Below are 14,480 nucleotides of genomic sequence, written 5' to 3'. Positions count from 1 at the left end.
CGTAGATAAACTGGATATATTAGTGGCAGATGGAATTTATTTTATACAAGTGTGAGATAATGCATTTTGCGTAGTCATATTTAGGTAGGACTTATAAAAGCAAACATGGCAGGAACCTTAGGGGCATTGATGTACATGAAGACCTTGGGGTGCATGTCCATAGCTCTCTGATAGTGATGACATGGGTGGAGCGGGTAGTGAAAAAAGAAACGGTATGCTTCACTTATGTTCAGGCATTGAGTATATAAATTGAGAAGTCACATTGGTCAGACTGTAGATAGACAGCGTTCTGGAGTAACTCAATGGGTCAGGCAGCATCTCTGGATGAAAAGGATAGGTCAGACTGAATTTGGAGTGTCTTGTACAGTCTAGTTGTCACTGCAGGAAGACTGGTAGAAACTGTGTAGAAGAGAATCACCAGGATGTTGGCTTGAATGGAGGACTGGTTTGAAGTAGAGACCAGTAAACTAATGTCACTGAAATGTTGGAGGTTGCGGGATGACCTTGGAGGTTTACAAAATTAAGCGGGGCATGGATAGGATAGGTAGTCAGAATCGGTTACCTAGGCAGGGGAGTTCAGAAATGGGGAAGGGAGGGGGGTAGTTACAGGTCACAGTCATTCATTACAGAAATGTCCCCTCGTCCAATCCGACCAAGATCCCTTATCTCAGTTCGTCCCATTTAACCGTGTTAGGCCCATATCTCTCTAAAGCTTTCCTATCCATGTACCTGTTCAAATGTTTTTTTAGGCAAGCCTATTAGTCTTAAAGAATAGGCACTTAACATATCTCGGCTTAGAAACAACCTTATCATTGTTTTGTGAATGTTCCAAGTCGTGCATTCTTAGAATCGCAGCAGCGTACAGCATAAGAACGGATCCCTCTATACCTTTCCTGCCCATGAACCTGTCTGAATGTCTTTTGAAGGTTTAATGTGAAATTTAAAGATCTTTGAGGGGACGGGGTCAGGAGTAGATTTTTCCACAATGCAGGTGATGAATGTTTGAATGAACTGCCACAGGAGATGGGGGAGGGAGATACTATCACAACATTTAAAAGGCATTGTGACCGTTATTTGGATAGGAAAAGAGCCAAGGGATATTGGCCTAACCTGGGCAAACAGGATTGACATGGATGAAAGAGTCTGTTTTCATCTTTTTATCCTTTTCTGTGATTCTAAGACTGCAGAACATGGCACATTAACAAAGTAATGATAAGGTTGTTTCTAAGCCCAGATATGATTACCTATTCTTTGAGACTCATAGGCTTGCCTGTAGTCATTTATTCAGATCCAACAGCTAGTGTGTTTCAGTGTGGATCAGTGAGTTGGAAAGACTTTAGGAAAAACTGAAGCAGCCCGGACGGACTCTGACTATCATCAGCAGGTCTGCACGAGAATTTTAACTGCATTTGTCTGTCACTAGTCATGCAAACCTGAAGCCAATCTAAGCCATTTCCCATTAACCCCCCCTGGACCTACAGCACCCCTGCCTCCCACAACCACCATCCCTGGAGGATTCAAACGCTAATTTGAGTGATTTTAAGCTTTTGCCAGACAGAAAGCAAGTATCTTGTCCACTTGTCTTTGCAACATAGTGAGTCGTGCAAGTCCTCATTGTGATTTTTTTTCTTTTTTTTTTTTCCTTTTTTTGTTTTTTGGCAGGGAGATCTCAGATTCAGATTCAACTTTATTGTCATTGTGCAATAGGTGACGTGGACAGCCGCCTGCTTGTAGGTCTGTCCGATGTAATGAAATCACGTTACAACGAGGTCTGTGAAAAGGATTTGCTGTATCAGTGGATAGCACTTTATCTCCCGTGTATGTTTAGTTATTCAGCTTAGTTTGTCAACTAAGGAACATTGCAAGCCACAACCTTGCAGATGCTGGAAATCTGAAATAAAACCAGTGCAGGAAATGCTCAACAGGTCACGCGACACTCTGCGGATGTGGAAATTGAGTTAACTTTTCAAATTAATGCACTGGGAGGACCTTTGACCTGAAAAATTAATCTTTTTCCCTCCCCACAAAATCCTACGAGACGTGCTGACTATTTCATTACTTCCTCTTTCTATGTCTAACAAAGTAAAGAACTGCTGACATTTTATATTTAATTGGTATACAACTTATGGTCATATGATCCCAGCAAATCAGGGTATGATATTTCAAATGAAGTTGCTCATTTCTACCCAAGTTTTTCCTTCAGCATGATGCAACATTTGAAGATACAGTCCCCTCCATAATATTTGGGACAAAGATCCATCTTTTATTTATTTGCCTCTGTACTCCATAATTTGAGAGAATTAGAAAATAGAAAAAAAATCTCATGTGGTTTAAAGTGCACATTGTCAGATTTTAATAAAGGCCATTTTTATGCATTTTGGTTTCACCTTGTAGAAACTACAGCGGTGTTTATACATAGTCCCCCCCCCCCATTTCACCTGATGTGATTTTTTTTTCCTATTACACATCTAAAATTGTGGAGAACAGAGGCTAAAAAACAGAGTAGGACGGAGTATAAAGGAAGAAATAATTTAGTGAATTTCAAAAAGAAAACCTGCTTTGAGTAGTGGGACCAATAGTTGTGTTAAATGTTCCATTTGGCAAGGTGTTGCTGCATCCAAGGTTATTGCTGAAAATAAAACCACATGGTAACACGGTAAGCATACGTAACATATTGACATAGATGGAAGAAGATTTCCCATTAGTTGGACAAAGACTGGGCAGAGATGAGTTTGAATTGTAGTCCATGGGATTTGTGCTGGCATTCCAGCGTTTTGCAATTTATAAAACTGATTTGTATGAAGACACCAGTGATAGCTAAGAAAGTAAATTTTGAAAAATATTTACAAGTTTATCTTGTTCATGGGCTTCACTATTTTGGCCAGCATTCACTGGCCTCCAACCCACACCTCCCTCCCCCAAATTATATGTTGCAATGAGTCGCTTGCGAGACCATTTTGGAATTGAGCAGATAATCCAAAGCCAAAGATAGACACAAAATGCTGGAGTAACTCTGTGTTTCAGGAAGCATCTTTTGAGAAAATGGATAGGTGATGTTTTGGGTCGGGACCCTTCTTCAGACCTGAAATGTCACCTCTCCGTTTTCTCCAGAGATGCAGCCTGACCTGCTGAGTTACTCCAGCATTTTGTGGCTATCTTTGGTATAAACCAGCATCTGCAGGTCATTTTTTAAAAATTAGTACCAAACTGTTCTACATGCAAGCAGGGAGATATCAATAAATGTATTTTTATATGCAGTGATTTCTAACAATAGTTAGAAATGTCTAAGTGACACAAAGTAGTGGTCTCTGAAAGGGTGACATTTGGTCAGTCGATGGCCAATGCAGATGCATCATGAGCTTAGGGATAGAAAAACCTTTCAAGCATAGCTGGATGTGACTACGTAAATATGAAAATATCATCAGGCACAACATTTTTTAACATGAATACTTATTTTGAGAGTTGAGAAAACACTTCCAGTTTATCATTTAGTTTGAGAAAAAATAATGTGATCAAAGAATAGATTCAACTTCTCTGATTGAAAGACATTTATTTTGATCTGAGTTGATTTAAGAATGTTATATTTTGTAAATTTAGAATTGTGTTCGTCAACTGTACAGTATAGAATATTTTTGAAGTTTTTTTTATCAGTGTTTACATTTGGAGTTTGGTCCATTAATAAAGTTCTTGGTTAAGTTTTCAATTTAGACTCGCAAAGACAATTTTTTTTCCCCCTTGTGTATTGAGTGATCTGAAATATGGTATACAAAAGCTAAGTAACTGCGAATACTGAAAATCAGAAACAGCAGAAAATTATGCAGCACGTCAAGCAGCATCCACGGGGAGGGAAGGGGATGAAAACTTCCCTGCAAATGCTGACTGACCTGAACATTTCCAGTCTATTTTCCATTTTGTTCAAAAGGACACTTTATTTACTGTAAAGAAAAGAGAATGATCCGGTTTTGGTGGAATATATATTACGCTCAAGGTAGAAAATAGATTATTTTAAAAGTGGTTTTAGGTGAGCGTCAGCGTGCTTTTTCTTTCCGTCAGTTGTCTTCAGGAATATTATTTTATTGGATACAAATAGATAAAATTGTAATAATTTCAGTGCTTTTTTCATAATTCCCTTTATGTTCCCTTTATGTTGGCAAAGAAGGAGCCTTTTTCTCCAGAGATGCTGCCTGACCCACTGAGTTACTCCAGCACTTTGTGTCTATCTTGGGGAAAATAATAATTTGTCATGTAATTGAAAGCAGTGTACAACATTGTCCCACAAGCATCAATTTAGTTTTGAGATGAAAGGCTAACTGACCTTCTCTGCTGCTGAGGTGTTGCCCTCAATGCTTTTTTTTTAAATGCCTTGCTTGAAGAAGCTTGTGGTTAAGTTTGTGTAAGAAGGGGTCAGAGGGGAAATGAAGAATCTGTGCAAATCGTCTTTTAATCTGTAAAGCACTATATGAAAAGGCAGTGAAAGCTCATTCAATAATAACTGCAGAAGTCAATTGGATGAATAATTGAAGTAGCAAAATAGGCTGTGGGAAAAAACCGAGGGAATTGAACTAATTGGATTGCCCTTCCAAAGAGCTGGCATTAGTGCAATGTAGCAAATAGCTACCTTCTGTTGTGATTCTAAATGAGGCCCTTGTTTGTGACTTGTGGCAAACCATCTACAAAGAAGCTCTGGTTGGTTAACCCATGCTACTTGCCATTTTATTAAACCTACATTTTGTCAATGTTTTGTGGCATGGCTTTAACTGGGGAAATTAATGTTTGGGAATGCATTTTTTTCCTGCAGCTACTATGATTGAGACAGTTGTATTGCAATGAATCATATCTAAATAGGAAACTTTCCTGTGATTTACAGCTGCAATCGTGAACTACTGTGTGAGTCATTCTTGTTGGAATATAAATGAAAAAATAGATGAATCCTGTCTCATTTTAACTGTATAATTACTTTAGATAAAATCAAAGAGTACAGATTCAGAAGATCTGGCAGCACCTGCAGAATATTGTGTGGATGGAAGTAATTTTGATTGCATGGTGCATGTTTTGTGATGTACATGAATCTGTATTATGTTTGAATTAATGACTACCAAAGTACTTTTAAGGTGAATGATTAAACCATCGACGTGGTATGTCTTTTGTAAAAGCCAATGGCTTGCACATTTTCCCTTTGTAAACGCTGATGTCATGCAGTCTTCTGTTTGTACAGGAAGTTCTGCTATAGCACGATAGTTGGGTCCCCAAGGAACCTTGCGTTATAGAAAATCACATAACAACAATTCTGTCAATTGGGAAAAGGGAAAGAGGGGGCTAGAGAGTTTTAGATGGGTAATAAAAGGTTTCTTGACATGCAGGATTTGTAACAATATAGCTCTTTTTAACAGCTAGTTTATATTTGATACTGCAAGCTAAAAATACCAAAGTCTGTCTATTACGTTGTTGATTAGAGTATCATTGCATTAGTATCAATAGAAGTGATTGCTTGCCAATTTTATTTGCTACCTGGGGTGAAACCTGACAGACTGTGTTCTTAGAACAGAGTGTCTGATTACATAGAAACATTTGTTTCCCTTGACCTTTTTTTCAGCAAGAATGCTTTTTGGCCAATACAGCCCACATAATACAAATACTGTTCCCCAAGTCATCAATCAGTTAAGAGTGTTTAATTGGCATGTGTACTGAAACTGAACAATTAAATTCTTATTTGCAGCAGCAGTGGATGGCTTTATTTTAATCATGCATTTTCTTTCCGTTGACTGGTTAACCCCGATAAACTAAACTCAAACTCATAACGGGTCTGTAAACGCAGTACTCAATAGATAATATAATAAACAAAATAAGTTTAATGAATAAAATCCTCAATATTAGTACAAAACTAAACAAAAGACCCTAGTGCAAATAAGACTTTAGTTTGAAGCTTAGTTGGTGTTTGCAGTGTTGAATAGTCTGATGGTTGTTGGGAAGAAGTTGTTCTTGAACCTGGAGGTTATGGTTTTCAGACTCCTATACTGCTTTCCTGATGACAGAAGTGAAACGAGAGAGTGGCGAGGGTGGTGTGGGTCCTTGATGATGCTGGCTGCCTTTTTAAGACAGTACCTCCTTCATAGGTAACTAGATCAATACCCTTCATTCTCCTTCATTCCTGTTGCATAAACCAGCCCGTGATGCAACCAGTGAATGTGCTCTCTAATAATAATAATAATAATATCTCTACTGTACACCTGTAGAAGTTTAAAGAAGTAGAGGCATTTATGGCTCTTTGATTGCATTAACGTGCTGAGTCCAGGACAGTTCTTTAGGGATATGCACACTCAGGAACTTGTTGATTCACTCCACCACTGACCCGTTGATGAAGAGGGGTTTATTGATCCTCAACCTTCCTCTCTAAAGTCAACAATAGCTCCTTGGTTTTACTAACATTGTGAGTAAGGTTGTTGTTCTGGCACCATTCTATCAGATGACCAATTTCCCTCCTGTACTTCGACTTATTATCTATAATTCGTCCAACAATATTGGCAAATGTAAACATGGAGTTGGAACTATGCTTTGCTACGCGGTCATGGGTATAGAGTAGAGCAGGGGCTTGAGTGCACAGGCTTGAGCTGCCCCTGTGGTGATCATATGCAATGATATGTGGAAGCGTGTATTATAGCAGAACCTGGACACTAATGTAAAGAATAATAATTTAAAGATTCTTCAAATTAGTATACCACCGGCTGTAACAGACTGCCATTTCCTCCAGTCGAGTTTGACTTTTGTTTTTCTATTCATGATGACAATCTTCAACAAAATTACTTGGAAGCATACAGATACCTTGTTTATGAAGCATGATGAATAATGAGAGAATAAAAAATGCAGTTGGAAAGATTGAAAAAAAATGTTAACTAATTATGTCTAAGCATGAATTAATTACTTGCTATCATTCTGGGTTATGAGGGGTAATGATTTTTAATATATATTTTGGCAGTCTGTTGCAATGACCAATACATTTTGTTATTGGTATCACTTCAGTCACTTTTATGTGCCCTCAGCAACCTCAACCCTGTGTAACAATATCTCATTACATGCAGCAGATTTCAGACTGGTGGAGATAATGCTTGTTCTGAAAACCTTGCCAAATCTTCCTAGTCATAAATGTTCACGGTATAAATCCAAATAAAGTTCATGAACATTTAATTAAGTAGTCTTTCAACTCTCTTAGGCTCATATGATGTGGCATAATATTTTGAGATAAATTAAAACATAGTAAATAAAACAGAAAATGCCTAAAACACTCGGCAAGGTAGGCAGCATCTGTGGAAGAGTAACAGTTAATCTTTCATGTCAAAGACCACTCCTCAAAATATAAGATACATATGTAATACAATGATCACACAAGTCATACACACTTCCCATACCAAGAAGAAAGATATTTCTATAAATCTAAACAATTTCTATGTCTAATGTTTACATTCCTACTAAGACAATACATTTCATAAATTGGAGAAACTCAGCGGGTGCAGCAGCATCTATGGAGCGAAGGAAATAGGCAATGTTTCGGGCCGAAACCCTTCTTCAGACCCGAAACGTTGCCTATTTCCTTCGCTCCATAGATGCTGCTGCACCCGCTGAGTTTCTCCAGCTTTTTTGTGTACCTTTGATTTTCCAGCATCTGCATTTCCTTCTTAAACATTTCATAAATTGTTTCACTACAATTTTACACATTTTAAAATATCATTACCTATGTATTTAAAACATTAATTATATAAGTTTGCTGAATTACAGTTTCTAAGTTCAAAACACACACACATCTCCCAACCTAAGCATACATGGGTCGTAAATCTGTCAACCCAATTAATAAGTGTTTGGTGCAAGGATACAACTCAATTCTAATTTGTAGCCCCTTTCCTGCTATCCGAAAGCTGGATTTCCAATCTCATGTACAAGGCAGAACACAAGGTTCTTTCAAGGTACAACTCAGACCATTACATCAGAATTACATCTGCTTCTTCGACTTTCTATAAACAAATCCATCAATCTAATTATCTTCCTCTCCTAAGCAACTACTCCCCTTCACATACATCCAATCCCTTATCACAATCTCATTAAATTTAACATAGCCAAGGCTAACTACAGGGTCTATATCTCTCAGCCTTGAATTCTATCTCAAACTCAGCATAATCCTCAATGCAAGAATGTGCCATAGAGAAAAGAGCAGTTGACCTCTGGTCTAAGATGAGGCCCCTATTCAGCTATCCATTCTCCAACACAATCATACCAAATACAATTTCCTCCAGTGTTATAATTGCCGCAAAGCAATAAACTAAGCTATGCAGGTTCAGGCCTCCATGTTTTGATTCATCTTTCCCTATGTGTATGTTTCATTGTACTTTATTTCGTTAGGAAAACCTTAAGCTTTTCTTTTGCAACTTACCTAGCTTATATAAAAGTCACTATCCGAGCGGTCCTATTATATAATACTTCCTCATATTGTCTATTGATTAAAGTAGGTATGGGTGTCTTTTTGGTTTAGGTAACGTGACGTTACAGGACTTTGTCAGGGATGTTGCTACCCTATCTGCTTGTTCCTTCTTCCCATTGTCCAGGGTATTTTCTGAATTAACATATCCTAATTTGTACAATGACCTGATAAGTGATGGGGTACTAAATATGTCTAAATTTAAATTTTAAATATTTGTATTGTAGAATGTTGAAATGTCATTAAGTCAAATCCATTCACTATTCTTAGTGGTATTTAAACCATTGTGTTGTCAGAACTGCTTGGAAAACGGGATTATTTTAAATGCTACTTAGAACACATGGGCTAATGATATTTATTAAGCCGTTTTTTTCTCTATAATCCAAAGATTCAATGGAGTGGATTTAACATCAAAGACAAATAAGCACCGGAGTCCATCAGGCCCATACCAGATCTTTAAAAGGGTGACACAAGGAACTGCAACGCAGCGAGTCAGGCAGCATCTGTGGAGGGAATGAGTAGACAACAAATATGGTCCGCACCCTTCTGAGCATAACGGTGTCTCAAGTGATCTAACTGAAGAAGGGAACCTATCCTAAACGTCATCTGTCCATTTCCCAGGCAGTCAGGAGCATATTGAAATCAAGTCAACACGAACAAATGCAAATGGTTTGGAAGCAAATGAATTTGCACTGGGATGGAATTGGGTAATGGTGCAGGAAGAGGACTGATGAGGCTAAGCAGGGACCATAAAATAGGTTTCTTGTGGAGTGAAGGAAATGGTTGACGTATTAAATAAGCATTATGAATAATGCAAATGTTACATCCTTGTTTTTAAAAAGTGTGGAAAATCCCAACAGCTACACATCAGTCAGTTTAGCCTTTGTGGTGGGGAAACTTTTAGAAAAACGTTAGCAGGGTGAGAATTGACAATTATGCCGAGAAGCGAGGACTGATTATTGTGAGCCAACATGGTAAGTGTAAAGTTTAACTGACTAAATGCATGTTTTAAATGTTCAGGGGGCCAAATGTTGAGAGAGTTGATTTGGTGTATGTATTCTTTCAAAAGGCACTTAATGTTGCCTTGCATGACAGACTTATCTATATTGAACCCCACGAAAGGGAAGGAGATAGTTGGCTTATTGACAGGAATTAGAGTGTGATTATTCAGCATTTCAAGTAATATTTCCCAGAGGGTTGGTGACATACACTGCTTTTCGTACTATACATTAATTACTTGGGCTTGAGTATACAGACTTAAAGTTGCAGTTAATAATAAACTTGGAAGTGTCTGGAGATTAGGAAAAACTATAAATATACATAGGTAGGCTGGTGGGGTGGGTTAGGGGCAGGGTTGTATGTACATCATTGAATGCATGTATGTGAATGCATAACAGCAAGGGACTTTAAAATCGCTGTATACAATTCAGATTGATCTTGGTTTATTATGGTGAATTGTTCTGAGATGATCAATAAAGTTCTGGGTTTTTTTTTTTCTCCGCAGAGAAATAATGCTTTTGCCTAATTTTGATAATTGTTTATGATTCAATATAATCTTAGGCAGTCCTTTGGGATTGAGGATGACTTGCTTCCACTTTGGTTGTAACTCCTGAACTTACTGAGGCTAGCTTGAGAATCAGTTTTTCCTTTGGGACAGGAATTGATTGACTATATGAGAGATAGGTAATTAGTGGAGACAAACACATTTTAAATTGACATTTAATTGATTTGCACAAGAATAAGAGGTAAATTGTTTTCTTTTGAACTTGCTGCTTCAGCATGCCTTCGTCAGTTTGCAATTAAAAATACAAAACACTGGAAACACCCAATGGTCAGGTAGCATCTGTGGAAAGACAAATAGACGTAACATTATGTTGAACCAGATATGGAAACAGGATACATTTAACCCTGTTTCTCTTTCCACAGATACTACCCGACTTGCCGAGTAATCCCAGCATTTTATTTTGTTCCAGATCTTGAGATAGTTTTCATATTTATTCATAAGTTTGCACTTGTTTTTTCAACATATGCATGAAGTTCTATTCAGAACAACCTACCATTTAACTACCTGCATATGGAAACACAATGAAATGTATGTGCAGACTTGCAAAAGTATTTAGACCAGCTATTTCAACAAATGTGCCATTGCTTATTTGCTAGCAGCGTCGTGCTTTTCCGAAATGCTTGCAATCATGAGTTATTTGTGCTGGCAGCTGGTTACTTAAGTGTGTGATGTTTAATGTAACACAGCTTGTGGGTTGCTGCTAATTCTATCATTACTTTAAGCAGGCTGTTGTTGCCATTCTACCCTGAATGTGTCCAATGTAGGCAAACCACGGCAGCTGCTATTCCAGTTTGGCTTGTTTGCTGAAATAATACCCAGCTCTTGAATTCTTAGTGAGGAACTCTGCCCTCCCTGACTTCTATTGCCTCATAAGTACAATTTGAAAAAGGTCAAATTCGGTAGGGAACATTACCGAATCTGAGGATTGGTGTTGCGTGTGACGTGTAGAATCACAATTAAATTGTCACAAGGAGGCATGTTGCTGCACCCAATCATTGTTGGTGCTCATCCCATGCAACAACATTGAGTTTAATACTGCATAACTGGCTGGGCCCATATTGATTTATTTCCTAATACTTCAGTCTCGTCAGAGAGTAGACGTGGACAAAACCTCGGCAGACACTGTGTAGTCGTGTAGTACTGAAGGTGTGCTGCATTGTCAGGGCCACCACCTTTCAACTGAGATGTAAATCAATGTCTGTCGACTCTTTTGGTAAAGGCCCACTGAGCACTTTTGGGGGGAAAAAAGGAAGTGAGTTACCCTGGTGTTGAACCAAGTGCCCTTCATTCAGCTATTTTTGTGTTGCTATGCTGAAATGGGCTGCCACATATCCAGCATTGACTGTACAGGTCCTTCCCAGTATACAAACGCCTAACTTGTGTGCAGTCTGCACATATGAGCATTTGGGAGACATCAATGTGGATTTTCCAGCTGTGGTTTTCTGGGGCAGGCATCTCCTTCTGTGTGACAACACTATCCACAACGTATTTCTGGCTTGCTTGTTGTTGGTGTTGTGTATAGTTCACAGGAGTATTTGAAAAAAAAATTCTTGGTTCTTTAGCTGGAAGAGAGGTGGGGGCAGGATAAAGTCTGGACAGTGATATCTGGATGCAGGTATTGATTGGCAAATGATTGGACAATAGTCAAAGTGTGAGATAAGAAGATAAAGATAAAAGGTGAGAATTGTGAAGGCAGAGAAAGGAATAGAAGTGGAAGGGGAAAGCGATATTACCTTCGGGGAAAAATGGTGGCGGCGGGAAATTCAAATTAACAACGGTCCCTTACCACGAATCGGACTTCATTTCTGCTTCAAGAGGTTGCCGACCACCATGCAGTTGGTATTTCCATCCATGGACGCTCCCCTCCATTGGTCTTGCACGCTGTCTGCGGAGGGCCTGACGTGGGGCCACTGGAGGGTCGATCTCTCCGGTTTCGGCCGCTGTCACTCTACTCAACGTGGTGACTGCCAATCACCCCCCCCCCCCCTTATTATTTATTTTTTTTTGCTATATGTCGCTCTTCAAGGGAGATGCTAAATGCCGTTTTCGGCCGTTGAACGATCGTCCCCCTGCGGCCTATGCTGCTAGCTGCCAGAACCACTAGAATCCCTGCACGCTGCCCGGAGAGGACGCTGGCGTTGACTGTTCGCCGCTTCTCCGCCTGCTGTTTTCTCCCCCCCCCTGTCTGTTCCCTGCCTGTACCTGTGCCTGTGCACCATCGACACTGGACACCTGGACACCTCCTGTGCCTGTGCACCATCGATGCTGGACACCTCCCTGCACCAGTGAGGGAGATGGATCCTCTCTGCACCCGCACCGCTGGACAACCTCTCTGCACCTGCACTGCTGGATACTCTCTGCACCCGCACCGCTGGACTACCTCTACGCCTGCTCTGCTGGACAACCTCTCTGCTCCCTCACTGCTCGACACCTCGCTGCACACGCTCTGCTGGACAACCTCTCTGCTCCCTCACCGCTGGATGCTCTCTCCACCTGCACCTGCACCGCTGGACACCTCTCTGCACCCTCACCATCATGCTCAAATATTCAACTCTGCAGATGACTGGTTTCTTCAACAACCACATCCCATCCTGCATCCAGGTCATTAAACAGCTTGGACTTCTGCGTCGACCCCGTTTCATCCCCAGATGCTCTCGGCACAGGCTTGTTTACTTCAACCACGGGCATTCCATTCCATCCATCTGCTCACTACCACGCTCTTTTCCCCTACCTTCACTCGCGTCACCCCCCATCACAGCTGACCGTACGCACTGCCAACCGGGACAACCTCAGATCTCTCCAGCCTGCCCCCATCCCATCGACGGCACCACTGTCTCCCCATCTCCCCAGGCCCGCAACCTTGGCGTGATCTTTGATTCCACCCTTTTCCTTGAGCCTCACATCCGCCATGTCATTAATACCTCCTTCTTTCATCTCCGCAACATCGCCAAACTCAGACCCTCTCACAGCTCCCACTGCTGAAAGACTCATCCATGCCTTCATCTCCTCCCGACTGGACTACTGCAACTCACTTCTCCTTGGCATCAGCTCCACCTACATCAACCGACTCCAACTGGTCCAGAACGCAACCGCCCGACTCATCACCCACACCAAATCCTGGCATCACATCACTCCAGTCCTCAAACAACTTCACTGGCTTCCCATCTCCCACCGGATCACCTACAAAATCCTGATCCTCACCTACAAAGCCCTCCACCATCTGCCCCCCCCCCCCATATCACACTGGCCTCCTCTCCCCCTACCAACCCTCACGGTCCCTCAGATCCACATCAGCCGGTCTCTTCTCCATCCACAATTCCAACCTCCGCAGTTTTAGGGACAGAGCCTTCTCCAGGGCAGCTCCCAGGCTCTGGAACTCCCTCCCCCAACTGATCCGCAATTCCGTGTCCCTCACCATCTTCCAGACCCGCCTCAAGACCCATCTCTTCACCTCTGCCTATCCTTAGCCCCACGTCCCCCTCCCTTTTCATCTGTGCATTAATTGCCTCGTATTGTGTTTTGAATTGAATTCTGTCTTTACTTTGTGTACTAGTCATGTCTCTACTATTTATTTCATTCGCCTTGCATGTTTTTCCTCTACCTGCTAAATATTTGTAAGGTGTCCTTGAGACTCTTGAAAGGCGCCCATAAATAAAATTTATTATTATTATTATTACCTTACCTCACACCCATTGTCTTGTCATCTCCCAAACACAAATCCTGCTCTATATCCACCTGTCACTTTAATAGGATCAGCCTACCATTGGAATTTTTCCTGCCCTCCTTACCTCTCTGACAGCTTTCTTCCACCCCCCCCCCCCCCCCCCCCCCCCCCATTATCAGTCTGAAGAACTAACATGACCCGAAATATCAACTATCCATGTTCTTCAGAGGTGTTCCTGGACCTGCCAAATGTCTCCAGTACTTTGTTATTTTCTGGAATTGAATTGTCTTTATTTCCACTTTCTGATCCGTTGAAAACCTTTTGACCGACATTTCAGAAAACTATTAAATCTAGTGTACTTTAGATTTCATTTCCTGTATTATACCATAAGGCGGCACAGTGACGCAGCGGTAGAGTTGCTGCCGATAGTACCAGAGACCCAGGTTCGATCCTGATGATGTGTGCTGCCTGTGCGTTCTCCCTGTGACAGCATGCGTTTTTTTCCGGGTGCTTGGGTTTCCTCCCACTCTCCAAAGATATACAGGTTTGTAGGTTAATTGGCTTCTGTAAATTGTCCCTAATGTGTAGGCAAGAACGAGTGTACGGGTGATGGCTGCTCTGTGGACTCAGTGGACTGAAGGACCTGTTTCCAGGCTGTATCTCTAAAACTAAAAGGTGTAGTATTTGAACATTGAATTTATCTGCCACAACTGCTGAAGGGACAACATTGCCATTGATTCTGACTTCATAAAGAGGGAATCATTGATCCTTTGCTTTTACAGGAGACT

General features: G+C 40.8%; 1 protein-coding gene across 4 annotated transcripts in view; it reads left to right on the top strand.

The window, feature by feature from the left end:
- The window catches only part of evi5a (ecotropic viral integration site 5a), a 131,055-nt gene that overhangs the window by 17,885 nt on the left and 98,690 nt on the right, over positions 1–14,480 (top strand). The window lies entirely within an intron of this gene.

This window comes from Leucoraja erinacea, chromosome 10 (assembly GCF_028641065.1).
Source record: "Leucoraja erinacea ecotype New England chromosome 10, Leri_hhj_1, whole genome shotgun sequence".
Classification (NCBI taxonomy): domain Eukaryota; kingdom Metazoa; phylum Chordata; class Chondrichthyes; order Rajiformes; family Rajidae; genus Leucoraja; species Leucoraja erinaceus.
Note: the sequence above shows the minus strand (reverse complement) of the source record. Positions and strands in the feature narration are given on the sequence as shown.